Source organism: Elgaria multicarinata, chromosome 7 (assembly GCF_023053635.1).
Source record: "Elgaria multicarinata webbii isolate HBS135686 ecotype San Diego chromosome 7, rElgMul1.1.pri, whole genome shotgun sequence".
Classification (NCBI taxonomy): domain Eukaryota; kingdom Metazoa; phylum Chordata; class Lepidosauria; order Squamata; family Anguidae; genus Elgaria; species Elgaria multicarinata.
The window spans coordinates 35763871-35778772 of NC_086177.1; positions in this window are offsets into that span (position 1 = coordinate 35763871).

Consider the following 14902-nt stretch of genomic DNA (forward strand, 5'->3'; position numbering starts at 1 on the left):
CTGGAGCAGAGGGGGCGGGAAGCCGGGTGGGGGCGGGGCGCCTATTGGCCGCTTCCTCGGCCGGCGCTGATTCCCTGCCGTTAGCAAAAACGGGAGCGAGGGGGGGGGGGAATGTGCGGGCTGCGAGGCACGGGGCCTCCCTGGCAAGCGGGCCCTCCACGTGCGCCTTGCAGGGGCAGCGGCCGGCTCGCGCCTCCCTTTCCCTTTTGTTCGTCAGTGCCCAGAGAAAGAGGCGGCCGGCGGAAAAGCCAACGCGCCTCTCAGGTGAACGAGACTCTCCCCGGTGGCCGTTCTGCTTGAACTCGGACGCTGCGAAGTTAGAAGCCGTCACCCCCCGCGTGGAGGCTTCTTCGTCGCAAGCGGCCGGGGCCGCCCGGTGTCATGTTAGGGTTGCCGTGGGCACCGCCAAGCAGACTTTCGGAGGGAGGGGGGTATCCTCGCCCCCTCCCCAAGCCAGCTCGTGCCTCCCCACAGTGCGTCACAAAGAGAGCGCGCGCCAGGGGGCAGAGATGGTGCTCCGACTTGGGCAGTTTAAGTTGGAGGGTTGTGGCTGTCTTCAACTGGTCCAGGCCCAAGATCCACCTCAGACTCTCAACCTGCAACATAGGATCCATTTCCACAATTTTCTCCATGCTCAACATGGCAGCAACCCATTGGGGCTGATCTTAAGACCCACTTTTGGCCCAGGACCCACCAGTTGAAGACAATGGTCTAGAAAAAGAGCATAAGGAGCTGCCATCTTTGCTTTGTCCCACTGTCCCTCCACTGGTGGCACAGTAGGGAGAGTTGGGCCTAGGTGGGGAGTGCAAGTGGGCAGAGGTGGCTGTTTGCTTAAGGAGCAATCCCCTCAATTCCTTGGCCTACTCCACCTATGGGAGACACATGCAGCAATGGGGATTAGGAGAAGCAAACACAACACAACACAATACGACATGGCATACTCAAGGCTGATTATGGGTTGAGTGTGGGTTGTCATTGAACTGTGGGTTGTTGTTGAGCCATGGCTTTTTGTGTTGTGTGAATTCAGCAGTTAACAAACCATGATTGTTAACTATGAATTAGCTACAAAGAGAACCCATGATTTCGTCTTGGCTTATGAACTGTAGGTTGCTCATGGTTGACAAATCATGGTTGTTAGCACAGCTGAGATCACACAACCCAAAAAGCTATGGCTCAGCAACAACCCACAGTTCAATGACAACCCACACTCAGCCCATAATCAGCCTTGAGTATGGCATGTCGTATTATGTTAACTCAGCCACAGAGTTCATCACAATAGTTTACTAAGGCATGGGTAATTGTGGTCAGGTCTGACTTCTCCAAGAACAGATGCAACTGATTATTGCATTCTGAACAAAGTTTCATCAATGAAATACATGTAATATGTCTACATGAGTTCTTAGTATGCTTGACATAGGTTTTCATCTTACTTCCTGCTAGAAAGTCCTAAATACTATAGAAATGTAGCAAGATATCTGAAAAGGAAACTGTGCATGTGGGGAGGCAAGTCTTCATATTCTAAAGAAAATTGTAATTAGGTTTATTTATTTTAAATTTCAGAATTTAACAACCATCAAAAGCTATAGTAGCTTGGTATAGTAGTTTTTAACCCAGACAAAAAAGGGCATAACATAAGCATAGTGGACAAGATGCCAACATTATTAAAGGTGCAAAAGTCTAGAACAAATTAAGAATGTAGAAAAAGAAAACTGCCACATTAATTCCGAATCTACAGTAAAGCAGGTGAACAAGGAAATGATTGCTGATAAGATTAGAAACAGGAAGCTTTTGGGAGATAAAAGAGTACTCAGGAAATTATAGAAGAACAAAAATCCTGCATCATACGCAAGAGAAATACAACTGAACCAAGCATGATGTTTGGAGAAATGCACACAATTGGGTTGCATCAAATAGGCATGATAACATTTTAGAAGAATTTGACAAATGGATAGTAATGCATGATCTGGGCCAAAGAGCATTCTCCCTTCTCAAAAATGAAAACCCATTCAGAAATTCCAAAATGTATCAACTAAAATATATAATGTTGATGAATATAAGCATTCAAAACTCGCCAGCCTAATATATGCAGAACTTTAGAGAACCCCTATATTCTGATATAGACCAACAGTGTTATCTAGAATATCTGTAAATAGTCTCTGCAGAAAAGCAATATCCTTGACTTCATTTCCAATTCACTTTCCCAGTTTATTCCCCCCCACCCATTTTTATAGTAGTAGGGTAGTGACTCTGCTCTGAGTTTCCATCAAAATCAGAACTCTGAAGGAGCTTTCCAAGGTGATAGCTCCTTTAGAGTTCTGACTGAAAACTGAAGTGGATTTACTGCCCCACTGACACTGGAGCCACTAGCCTCCACTGAGTCCAACTGGTCTGAACTGGCTAACTCTTGTAATATAAGTTCAAAACCATTAGGGAGGTGGAACAATCCTTGAGTACATTTCTGACTGGCTACCTAGACCTCTAACTTCAGAGATAGGATCAAACTACACTTCGCCTGAGCAAAGAGGCTGACTTTCACTGGTCTGAAATTCCCCTAAATATGTCTGTTATATCCTCAGTAATTGAGTTCTGCTTTGGGACCAGCTTGTTCAGACCTTTTCTGGGAGGAATTCTCTGAAGCCCAAGACTCCTGCCATCTGTCGGAGCAGTATATATTGCAAAACACTAATTATTATTTTTTTGAAGGAAACTGCTGCCACTGTCTACTGGCCCTGTAAATTTACATCGCATTCAATTTTGGTCCTGGAGAAAACAAGGAATGCTCACGAACTGTTTGCATTTTGGGGTTAACCTAAAGCCAAAGGACCCTGACTTCTCTTGTCATGTCTAGACCTTGGGAGGAAGTGAGTTCCCCCGCCCCTGAACTTGAGGATATCATTGTGGTTTTATCTATGCTATTATTTTTGACATTGTTGCCATTTGTTAATTGGCTTTGTCATAGCTCAGGTGTGTATATGTGGCGGGTGGCGGGGCGGGCAGCCAACCAGACATCGAAGTAGCGGTCCCAGATTTTCCTGGATGAGGGCTCAAGTCATAGCTGAATGTCAAAGAACGGTAATAACCCCCAAGAGAAGGGTTGGGGCACCTCTTTCAGCCCAAGGACCAAATTCAATTTGAGAAAAGCTCCCAGGAGCCATATTCTAGAAGTTGAAGGCAAAAGGTATGGGTCCAGAAGTACCAAAACAACCCCCCTAGAATATTTTAGCTTAATGCTCTTAATGCCAGTAACTAAGCCTTGGGAGTGGTATTTCAACCTTTTAGAATAGCTCGCGGAGTAGGGGGAGAGACAGCACAAAATGCAGAAAACACCAAGGGTGTGGGGCCAAGGAAAAGGGGCGTGGTCATCTAGGGGTATCAGGAGAGCCGGACTTGGGCCCCCAGCCTGAGGTTCCCCACAACTGCCATAGATGTTGAACCTGGGCCTGGGTTCTGATCCAATGGTTATGTATACACAACAGAATCCTTTGCAAATGTACTCAGTAGTAAATCTGCCTGAGTTGAAAGGGGCTTACCCCTACATAAATGTGCTTATTGCATCCATAGTGGTATAAAAGGTATCACTGGTGTGCTCAGCATGTGTAAGGTATAGGAAATGCCACAAGGCAAACTACCGTGGCTTAATATTACTGCAAACCACAAAACAGGATGATTCCTTATGAGTGATATTATTATCATTACTGCTATCATTAAATTGTCAGCAGCTGAAGCCGGGACCCAAAACATCCCTGTATTATTCCTTTGTATAATTAAGACTGTTATGGTCTATGTAATATTTTATGTGCTCTGAAGGAATAACATGCTCTACAAATATGAATTACTGAACATCTATATATCAGTTTTGGATAGAAGTATAGACTGATACACTTAGACAAATATACTTTTGTTAGCAACCTTTTGTAATCTTGAACAAGAAAAATACAGACACAATCTCTACATGGCCGATTTAGTGTAGAGTGACAGCACATCAGGGTCATTTGTGACAAATGACACGGTTGCCAATCCACAGCAGCCCTGCCGCTTCCCTTTGGAAAAGGTGCATTTTCAGAAAGACCTTTTAGTATATCTTTTTTCCTTAAATGCAGCTCCCAAGCAGTTCCAGTGCAGTGTGCCCCTGCATTAAATCCTGGGTGTGCCTATTTCTGTGACCTGGCAGTGACCTGATCAAGGAATGCAACTGATGCACCAGCTGAAGCTGGTAAACCATGGTTTCTAAAAAGCAATTACTCTCAGACTGCAAACCTGATTCTTCAGGAGGAGTGCAAGCCTGTCCATAACAGCTGAACTCCCATTTCTAGATCAGATAGAATCATAACCAAGTCCCCACCCCCATTCAGTCCTTCACAGCTGTCAACCAATGGTTCAGGGATTCAACTTCCTTGAAGCTGTTGAAGATGAGAGAGAATAGCTGTGAGTCTCTGAAGCCTGAATATTTAGATAACTTCTCCCAGTGGCTTCATATAAATATTAAAAAGCATGGGGGCAAGATGGAAACCTGTCTTACCCCATAAGCCAAAGGTCAAGGACAGACCAATATTCCGCCAGCATCACCGTCTGGGCCCTGCTTTCTGGGAATAAGTAGAGCCACTTAAGCAAACTGCCCTGCATCCCATCCTTGCAAGGCAGGCCAGAAGAATGTCATGATTGAACACAACTGAGATGTCTAAAGGCATCCTTAGGGTCATGCACCATTGCACAATTCATCCATTAGAGGTCCAAAGGCAGCTTCTGTTCCAAAACCAAGCCCAAAAACTCAGCTGGAAGGGATCTAGATTAACAGATAGAGAGCTCTAAGTAGTATAAACAGCCCATACAACTTATAAATTAGTGGCAATCATCTCAGTATTCATAGGGCATTCTTCCTTCATACTGCTGTATTGTTTTACTCTTCACATAGATCCTGTGCAATACTTTGTTATTCCCGTTTTACAGAGAGGCAACAAGCAAATTAGTCCATAGGGTTTCCCAGATTCAAGTCTAGGCGATAGGGCCTGTTCAAACGTGCATGTAGGGTGGATGGGTGGGTAGGGGAACTACAGAGAGGAGAAGGATAATGGAACCATGACAAGTGCCACATGATCGTGGCCCACCATGCCATACTCCATGGTTCTGCTACCCCCTCCCTCCTCTGTAGTTAGATCACTTACCGCTACACATCCCATCATCTTCCCTGTGCCAAATGGGTGGCCAGCAGCCTCTCCATTGATAAAAGGGGGAATGGCCGCTGACCATGGAGAACATCTGCAGCAGCAAGAGCATCACCAGAAGTGGCAGCCGCTCTTGCCAGCAGACTCTGTGATCACTACTATTTTATTGATCTTTCCGCCAAAATGAGGCCTGAACCCCATGTATATCAGATGACATGGAAAACACCGGGGAAGCCTGTTAACCATCCTGTAGCAGGTGGGTAGTGGGGTGTGGGTATTCTGCACATTGTGGGGGGGGGGGGAAAGAATTCAACTTATGCACTGTGGATTGTGTGTTTGAGCGATCCATGGTGGGTTAATGTATCATCTGAATAGGCTCATACTGGCGTGCATTCATGGCAGGATTTCCCCGTAACTGCAGCACTTTATTTCTAAATTTAGAGCTTCATCCCACATACCTGTTTCCCTCGAATTATCCCTACAGCGCTAAACTGTCGGCGTTGTTGCTACCGGGCAGCAAGATCCTTTGCATACCAGGAAATGGGTTTAAGAGGGGATAAAAAAATCAATGGATGACCCAATCCGATTCAAATTTGGTATGTTTAAAGCTCTCCTTAATATCTATTACTGTGCAAATTTTGATGTCTTTATCTTTAAAGCTTACGCAGATGTAAGCATTTGTTTAATTTTTCTTCAAATCCTGCTCCTGCACCCCAGTGGCCGCTTGGATGATACGCTCGAAAACTAGTAGCAAAATATGGCGAGTCTTTTGCCTTATTATTATTATTATTATTATTATTAATTTACTTCACAATAAAAGCAGATATAAGCTGGAAAACTTTGGAGTCCTTTGCACGCAATTCACAGTGATTGCACACTATAATGCTGGTGTGATAAAGCTCATAGAGATCATTGCTGCAAACTTTGCTGCAAGGGCTACAAAGTACGTTTTCTTCTCTGCATGTGAAGCCAAACATCAGCTGAAGTCTTTTTTCATTCACAGCAGCCCAGGAAAAGTGGCATGTATTCCTAGTAAGTCCAAAACAAGGACAAGTTGTTGTTTTTTAAATTACTTTTGATTTTGTTTGGCACAGTGGGGAAAACATATCCTTTATCTTCAACAGGGAATAAAAGTGAGACACCCGCTCCTATTTTTACATGCTACCCCCACAATAGTAAAGCTGACATTTTAACATTAGATACTATATGATTGGTGGTACAATGGTTTCAGTCCCAAAAGGCAGTTCTTTATGAGCTTTATATTGTATAATTGTACGTGCTGCTCTACTTACCATAAGAAATAGGAAACAGATGTCAATCATCTTTGCCAGACAACCATCCCTAAGGAACTACTCTGGTCAGAGCAACAATCTTATGCATATTTACAACACCGTGCTGGGAGTTGTAGGACGTTTTTCTGTCTAAACATGCATAATATTGAGCCCTTACACTATATCGGGCAAAGGTAGATGGATCCTGGGATGCTGAATATGCACTAATCCTGAGTAGAGAAAAAGCTAAAGGGCTTACTTGCATTAAAATTGGATGTTTGGGATTTTTAATACTTTATTTTCCCAGAGTTTTAACATCAGACAAGGGTTTTTAAACATCTGATGATAATGTAGTTTTATTCTAATCTTTTATTGGATTGTTGTTTTAGTGTGTTTTTATGATCTTACTATTTCTTAAGAATTGCCCCAGGAATACTTTCTGAAGGGTTACATGTAATATAAGTATATTTGAACTGAACTCATCTTTTTTGGTGTGTTTTGTGGCTTTATTGTGTTAATTCTGTTAATTGTGGTTGTTGTTTCAATAAGCCATTAAAACAGGAAAAGATGCTATAATGAAATTAACACCAACAACCATTTTAATGACATAGAATGGTAATACTGCCTGCATGTATTTACTTGCATCTCCACAATTAAAAGGCTAGAGTGAGAAGCTGAACATTAAAGGAGGCAGTCTAGGATGGCCATTGGCTAACAGTCAGCTAGTTAGCCAATGGCCATCCTTGATCAAAAAGCATATGTCTATCACATACATCACATTTATAAATATTACATGCATTCTGAAAGCATGCATTCATTTCTGGAGTATAGTTTAAAATTCCCTTTTTCAAATTTAAGGATTTTTAAACCGTGTGATGGAGGCTTGTGCCATCACAAGGGAATCCTACATACACTTGTGCGGGAATAATTCCCATTGAACTCAATGGGACTTATGTGTGAGTGGACATGTATAGGATTGCACTGTAATTGCCATTGCAAATCCTGCTTCCCAGTTTCAAGTTTAAAAAATACTATTTTCAGATTTTTCTAGAAATCAGGGTGTTTACTATATGTTTAGTAGATTTCAGCTTTATACCTGCTGTGGAAGACCTTAACAATGGTGGTACCATCTTGAGCACAGCAATGAGACTAAGCAATTTAGACATTTTTCAGTGAACAAGCCACAACTGTTCCTGACTCAAAATCATTTGTAATACTTCTTATGACTGTAACCATTTGAGAGATGATTCATGAGATGTGACTTTAAGATGTAGGCCTTTGTAACCCAAGAGAGAATAATTAGCTGTCAAGTGTTCTTTAAAAATGTATTATGAAGCAATAACTACATCTCTTACTTGTCAGGAGTCATTCACTTACCAATAGTTTAGACTCATTAGAGAGAGAGGGAGAGAGAGAGAGAGAGATCAGTTATTGATAGGCATAAGTAGAATCAAAAACCGAATCCTGACAGATTTTAAGTTTCCTACTAATGTTCTCCTGAAATCCTGTACTCATTTGGGGCCACGTAAGTAACCCAAGTCAATTCCAATGATAATGCCGAGGACATTAATACAAATGTGTCAATAAGGATTATTTCCTATTGCAATTTAAATAAATTATCAAGATCCATGCAGGGTATAAGTTATACTGTCTAATGTGTCTTTTGGGAATACAATAATATGGCTTCTTTGAAGCAGTCTCAAAGGCTATCACTTACAATGCATAGTTTTCAGTGATACACTTTATTATAGTCTTCCTGTCCGGGTAGCTATGAGCAGACAGCTTGCCAGCTTACCAATTGCTACTGAATTCAATGGTATTAACATTAACTGTATTGTCAGCCTTTTTATTTATTTATACACACCAGATGCCTGTCATGTCAGAGAGCAGTGGATGTCATGTAGTCATTCAGTAGGCTGCTGGAGACAACAAAGGCCTTCTGATTATATTCCACTCTATTTATTCCTAGCAATGGTTTATTTCAGTATATGATAATGACCCAGAAGGACATTTGGAACAGGGCTTTATGACCTAACAGCACAATCCTATACATGTCTACTCAGAAGTAAGCCTCATTAAGTTCTATGGGACCTACTTCCTAGAAAGTCTGTATAGGATTGCAGCCTACATTGAATTTTCTTTGATACTTGAAACTGAGACGGAGTTATCAAGAAGCGTTCCATTCACATGCAAGGATAAAACAAAAACACATTAAATAGTCTAGTAAAGCACCCTTTTGGCTCATGAGATCTATGATATGATTTCATAAAGAGTTTATAGTTGTGAGCTTGTAATATTAGATAATGCTTTATTGTGAAATTATTGCATTCTGAACAAAGTTTCATCAATGAAATACATGTAATGTCTACATGAGTTCTTAGTATGCTTGACATAGGATATCATCTTACTTCCTGCTAGAAAGTCCTAAATACTATAGAAATGTAGCAAGATATCTGAAAAGGAAATTGTGCATGTGGGGAGGCAAGTCCTCATATTCTAAAGAAAATTGTAATTAGGTGTATTTATTTTAAATTTCAGAATTTAACAACCATCAAAAGCTATAGTAGCTTGGTATAGCAGTTTTTAACCCAGACAAAAAAGGGCATAACATAAGCATAGTGGACAAGATGCCAACATTATTAAATGTGCAAAAGTCTAGAACAAATTAAGAATGTAGAAAAAGAAAACTGCCACATTAATTCCGAATCTACAGTAAAGCAGGTGAACAAGGAAATGATTGCTGATAAGATTAGAAACAGGAAGCTTTTGGAGGATAAAAGAGTACTCGGGAAATTATAGAAGAACAAAAACCCTGCATCGTACGCAGGAGAAATACAACTGAACCAAGTATGATGTTTGGAGAAATGCACACAATTGGGTTGCATCAAATAGGCATGATAACATTTTAGAAGAATTTGACAAATGGATAGTAATGCATGATCTGGGCCAAAGAGCATTCTCCCTTCTCAAAAATGAAAACCCATTCAGAAATTCCAAAATGTATCAACTAAAATATATAATGTTGATGAATATAAGCATTCAAAACTCGCCAGCCTAATATATGCAAAACTTTAGAGAACCCCTATATTCTGATATAGACCAACAGTGTTATCTAGAATATCTGTAAATAGTCTCTGCAGACTCCACTGAGTCCAACTGGTCTGAACTGGCTAACTCTTTTGTAATATAAGTTCAAAACCATTAGGGAGGTGGAACAATCCTTGAGTACATTTCTGACTGGCTGCCTAGATCTCTAACTTCAGAGATAGGATCAAACTACACTTCGCCTGAGCAAAGAGGCTGACTTTCACTGGTCTCAAATTCCCCTAAATATGTCTGTTATATCCTCAGTAATTGAGTTCTGCTTTGGGACCAGCTTGTTCAGACCTTTTCTGGGAGGAATTCTCTGAAGCCCAAGACTCCTGCCATCTGTCGGAGCAGTATATATTGCAAAACACTAATTATTATTTTTTTGAAGGAAACTGCTGCCACTGTCTACTGGCCCTGTAAATTTACATCGCATTCAATTTTGGTCCTGGAGAAAACAAGGAATGCTCACGAACTGTTTGCATTTTGGAGTTAACCTAAAGCCAAAGGACCCTGACTTCTCTTGTCATGTCTAGACCTTGGGAGGAAGTGAGTTCCCCCGCCCCTGAACTTGAGGATATCATTGTGGTTTTACCTATGCTATTATTTTTGACATCGTTGCCATTTGTTAATTGGCTTCGTCATGGCTTAGGTGTGTATATGTGGCTGGGGGTGGGGGGCAGCCAACCAGACATCGAAGTAGCGGTCCCAGATTTTCCTGGATGAGGGCTCAAGTCATAGCTGAATGTCAAAGAACGGTAATAACCCCCAAGAGAAGGGTTGGGGCACCTCTTTCAGCCCAAGGACCAAATTCAATTTGAGAAAAGCTCCCAGGAGCCATATTCTAGAAGTTGAAGGCAAAAGGTATGGGTCCAGAAGTACCAAAACACCCCCCCCTAGAATATTTTAGCTTAGTGCTCTTAATGCCAGTAACTATTATTATTATTATTATTATTATTATTATTTATTTATTTATTTATATAGCACCATCAGTGTACATGGTGCTGTACAGAGTAAAACAGTAAATAGCAAGACCCTGCCACATAGGCTTACAATCTAATAAAATCTTAGTAAAACAATAAGGAGGGGAAGAGAATGCAAACAGGTACAGGGTAGCTTAAGCAGGCACAGGGTAGGGTAAAACTAACAGTAGAAAGTAACAGTAGAAGTCTGCACAACATCAAGTTTTAAAAGCTTTAGGAAAAAGAAAAGTTTTTAGTTGAGCTTTAAAAGCTGCGGTTGAACTTGTAGTTCTCAAATGTTCTGGAAGAGCGTTCCAGGTATTTCAACCTTTTAGAATAGCTCGCGGAGTAGGGGGGGAGACGGCACAAAATGCAGAAAACACCAAGGGTGTGGGGCCAAGGGAAAGGGGTGATAGCTCCTTTAGAGTTCTGACTGAAAACTGAAGTGGATTTACTGCCCCACTGACACTGGAGCCACCAGCCTCCACTGAGTCCAACTGGTCTGAACTGGCTAACTCTTTTGTAATATAAGTTCAAAACCATTAGGGAGGTGGAACAATCCTTGAGTACATTTCTGACTGGCTACCTAGACCTCTAACTTCAGAGATAGGATCAAACTACACTTCGCCTGAGCAAAGAGGCTGACTTTCACTGGTCTGAAATTCCCCTAAATATGTCTGTTATATCCTCAGTAATTGAGTTCTGCTTTGGGACCAGCTTGTTCAGACCTTTTCTGGGAGGAATTCTCTGAAGCCCAAGACTCCTGCCATCTGTTGGAGCAGTATATATTGCAAAACACTAATTATTATTTTTTTGAAGGAAACTGCTGCCACTGTCTACTGGCCCTGTAAATTTACATCGCATTCAATTTTGGTCCTGGAGAAGACAAGGAATGCTCACTAACTGTCTGCATTTTGGGGTTAACCTAAAGCCAAAGGACCCTGACTTCTCTTGTCATGTCTAGACCTTGGGAGGAAGTGAGTTCCCCCGCCCCTGAACTTGAGGATATCATTGTGGTTTTATCTATGCTATTATTTTTGACATCGTTGCCATTTGTTAATTGGCTTCGTCATGGCTTAGGTGTGTATATGTGGCTGGGGGGGGGGGCAGCCAACCAGATATCGAAGTAGCGGTCCCAGATTTTCCTGGATGAGGGCTCAAGTCATAGCTGAATGTCAAAGAACGGTAATAACCCCCAAGAGAAGGGTTGGGGCACCTCTTTCAGCCCAAGGACCAAATTCAATTTGAGAAAAGCTCCCAGGAGCCATATTCTAGAAGTTGAAGGCAAAAGGTATGGGTCCAGAAGTACCAAAACAACCCCCCTAGAATATTTTAGCTTAGTGCTCTTAATGCCAGTAACTAAGCCTTGGGAGTGGTATTTCAACCTTTTAGAATAGCTCGCGGAGTAGGGGGAGAGACGGCACAAAATGCAGAAAACACCAAGGGTGTGGGGCCAAGGGAAAGGGGCGTGGTCATCTAGGGGTATCAGGAGAGCCGGACTTGGGCCCCCAGCCTGAAGTTCCCCACAACTGCCATAGATGTTGAACCTGGGCCTGGGTTCTGATCCAACGGTTATGTATACACAACAGAATCCTTTGCAAATGTACTCAGTAGTAAATCTGCCTGAGTTGAAAAGGGGCTTACCCCTACATAAATGTGCTTATTGCATCCATAGTGGTATAAAAGGTATCACTAGTGTGCTCAGCATGTGTAAGGTATAGGAAATGCCACAAGGCAAACTACCGTGGCTTAATATTACTGCAAACCACAAAACAGGATGATTTCTTATGAGTGATATTATTATCATTACTGCTATCATTAAATTGTCAGCAGCTGAAGCCGGGACCCAAAACATCCCTGTATTATTCCTTTGTATAATTAAGACTGTTATGGTCTATGTAATAATATTTTATGTGCTCTGAAGGAATAACATGCTCTACAAATATAAATTACTGAACATTTATATATCAGTTTTGGATAGAAGTATAGACTGATACACTTAGACAAATATACTTTTGTTAGCAACCTTTTGTAATCTTGAACAAGACAAATACAGACACAATCTCTACATGGCCGATTTAGTGTAGAGTGACAGCACATCAGGGTCATTTGTGACAAATGACACGGTTGCCAATCCACAGCAGCCCCGCCGCTTCCCTCTTTACTAACAGTACAGAGCTACAGCCTAGCAAATACCAGGGGTTTGAGTCCTTTGGTAGTAGAACACAGACACCCTGCAATGCACACAGGGCCATAAGGGGGGGAAAGATGATGATGATGATTTATTGCATTTTTATACCGCCCAATAGCCGAAGCTCTCTGGGCGGTTTACAAAAGTTGTTGCCCAGAGTCTAAGCTCTGCATCTTAGTTTGTGAAAGAAGACAGATATGAACAGACACTGTTCCACAGATAAAACCTCCTTGCACTTACTAAGGTAATTAAGCAAGCATACATACACAAGGAACTGAGAGATGTCAGTCCAGATATATGCTCATAACAGCCGATGATGGTTTTGGACAGAATGATGGACACCAGAAGATGCAGCATCTCACCTCAGTTTGTCTAATTACTCGATGATGATGATGATGATGATAATGATGATATTTTTTGTATCCCGCCTTTTGCCCAATGCTGGGCCTCAAGGCGGCCTTACAAAGTTTAAAACATACATCGGGGTGGGTGGGGAGCATAGTTTAAAATACATAACAAAATTATAAGACATTAACATAGATGGAGGGCCAGATTATTCTCCAAAGGCCTGATGGAACAAAAAAGTTTTAGCCTGCTTCCAAAAGCCCATCAAGGAGGGAGCCAGCCTAGCTTCCTCGGGAAGAGAGTTCCAGAGCACTGGAGCAGCCAACGAGAAGGCCCTCTCCCATGTTCCAAGCACGCCTGTGAAGGGGGAACTGAAAGAAGGGCTTCTCCAGAAGATCTCAAAGCACGGGTAGGCTCATAAGGGAGAATACATTCTTTCAAATAACCTGGACCCGAGCCATATAGGGCTTTATAGGTCATAACCAGCACTTTGAATTGTGCCCGGAAACAGACTGGAAGCCAGTGGAGCTGTTTTAACAGGGGAGTTGTATGTTCCCTGTAACCAGCCCCGGTCCACAATCTGGCTGCAGCTCTTTGAACCAGCTGGAGTTTCTGAACACTCTTCAAAGGCAGCCCCACACAGAGCTCCAAAAGCTGAATGAAAGAACGAATAACAGGAGGGTTGTTTCTGGTTGGCACGATTGCAGGAGATCAACTCGATTTCAGAAAGTTTTGGAAAGAATGAACACTAATGGGTACTCATGGCAACTAGCGTTATTAAAAAGAAATATAACTACCAGTCCCAACCAGAGTGGCCACTTCTGCCCACTGTATGGCTCAGGCCTTAGCTAGACCTAAAGTTTATCCCAGGATCATCCCGGGGTTGTCCCAGGATATCCTGTATGTCATTTACATGAATCAGGACGATCCTGGGATAAACCTTCGGTCCAGCTAACACCGCAGATGCTGTGGACTGATAAAATCTCTGAGAATAGGCAGGCATACTACAGGTGCAGCTTTCCACCACCAGCAGCGCCACCGGCAAACAGCAGGGGTGGGTAACTTGTGACCGTCTGGTGTTTTGGCCTACAACTCCCATGAGCCTTAGCCAGCACCACCCACAGTGAGGGTTCATGGGAGTTGTGGAACAATACTACTCTTTATTTTCCCTTTTTATTTGGGAAGAAGACATGATGTTTCACTGTTTATTTTCATTTCTTTTTGTGAGAAAATGCAAATCTTAAGCATTACTAAAAAAGAAGGTGCCAGGAATTACTCCTGGTTGCTCCTTGTTATCAGATACCTGTTATTAAACTCTTGATGTAATGGTGGTAAACCCATTCCAAATTTGGATTGGATTCAGTATAATTCTAATAATGTGGATGGTGCATGTAATTAGATCCTTATGACAAGAGTAATATTGTAGGCTGTTTTAATTCATGCTCGGGCTACTGAGGAAAATAGTTTTTTCCTTCACTAAGGCTGTAATCCTATACCCATCTACCTGGAACCGAATGAGATTTGCTTCTGAATAGACATGTATAGGATTGCATCATGATATATTAATCTCCACAACACAAACAATTCAAGCTATACTGATGATAACACCCCAAAATATACCAAAAGGGAAAAAATGGAAAGGATAGAGTAGGAAAATATAGTAATCATTTCCCTACAGTTCACAATTTACTTCTCAGCCCTTTTATAAACCAGGTGGGGAAAACTCATTTGTTCATTAGAAAAACACTCCAATACGTTTAATGATTGTTCATGTATGTAACTACTCACAGGTTTTGCTAGTACAGATGCTGTTGTTCACCAAAAACATACTTCGTCTAGCCTAGTGCCATTTGCCATCATAGAGAAATTAGCAAGACATTTGGA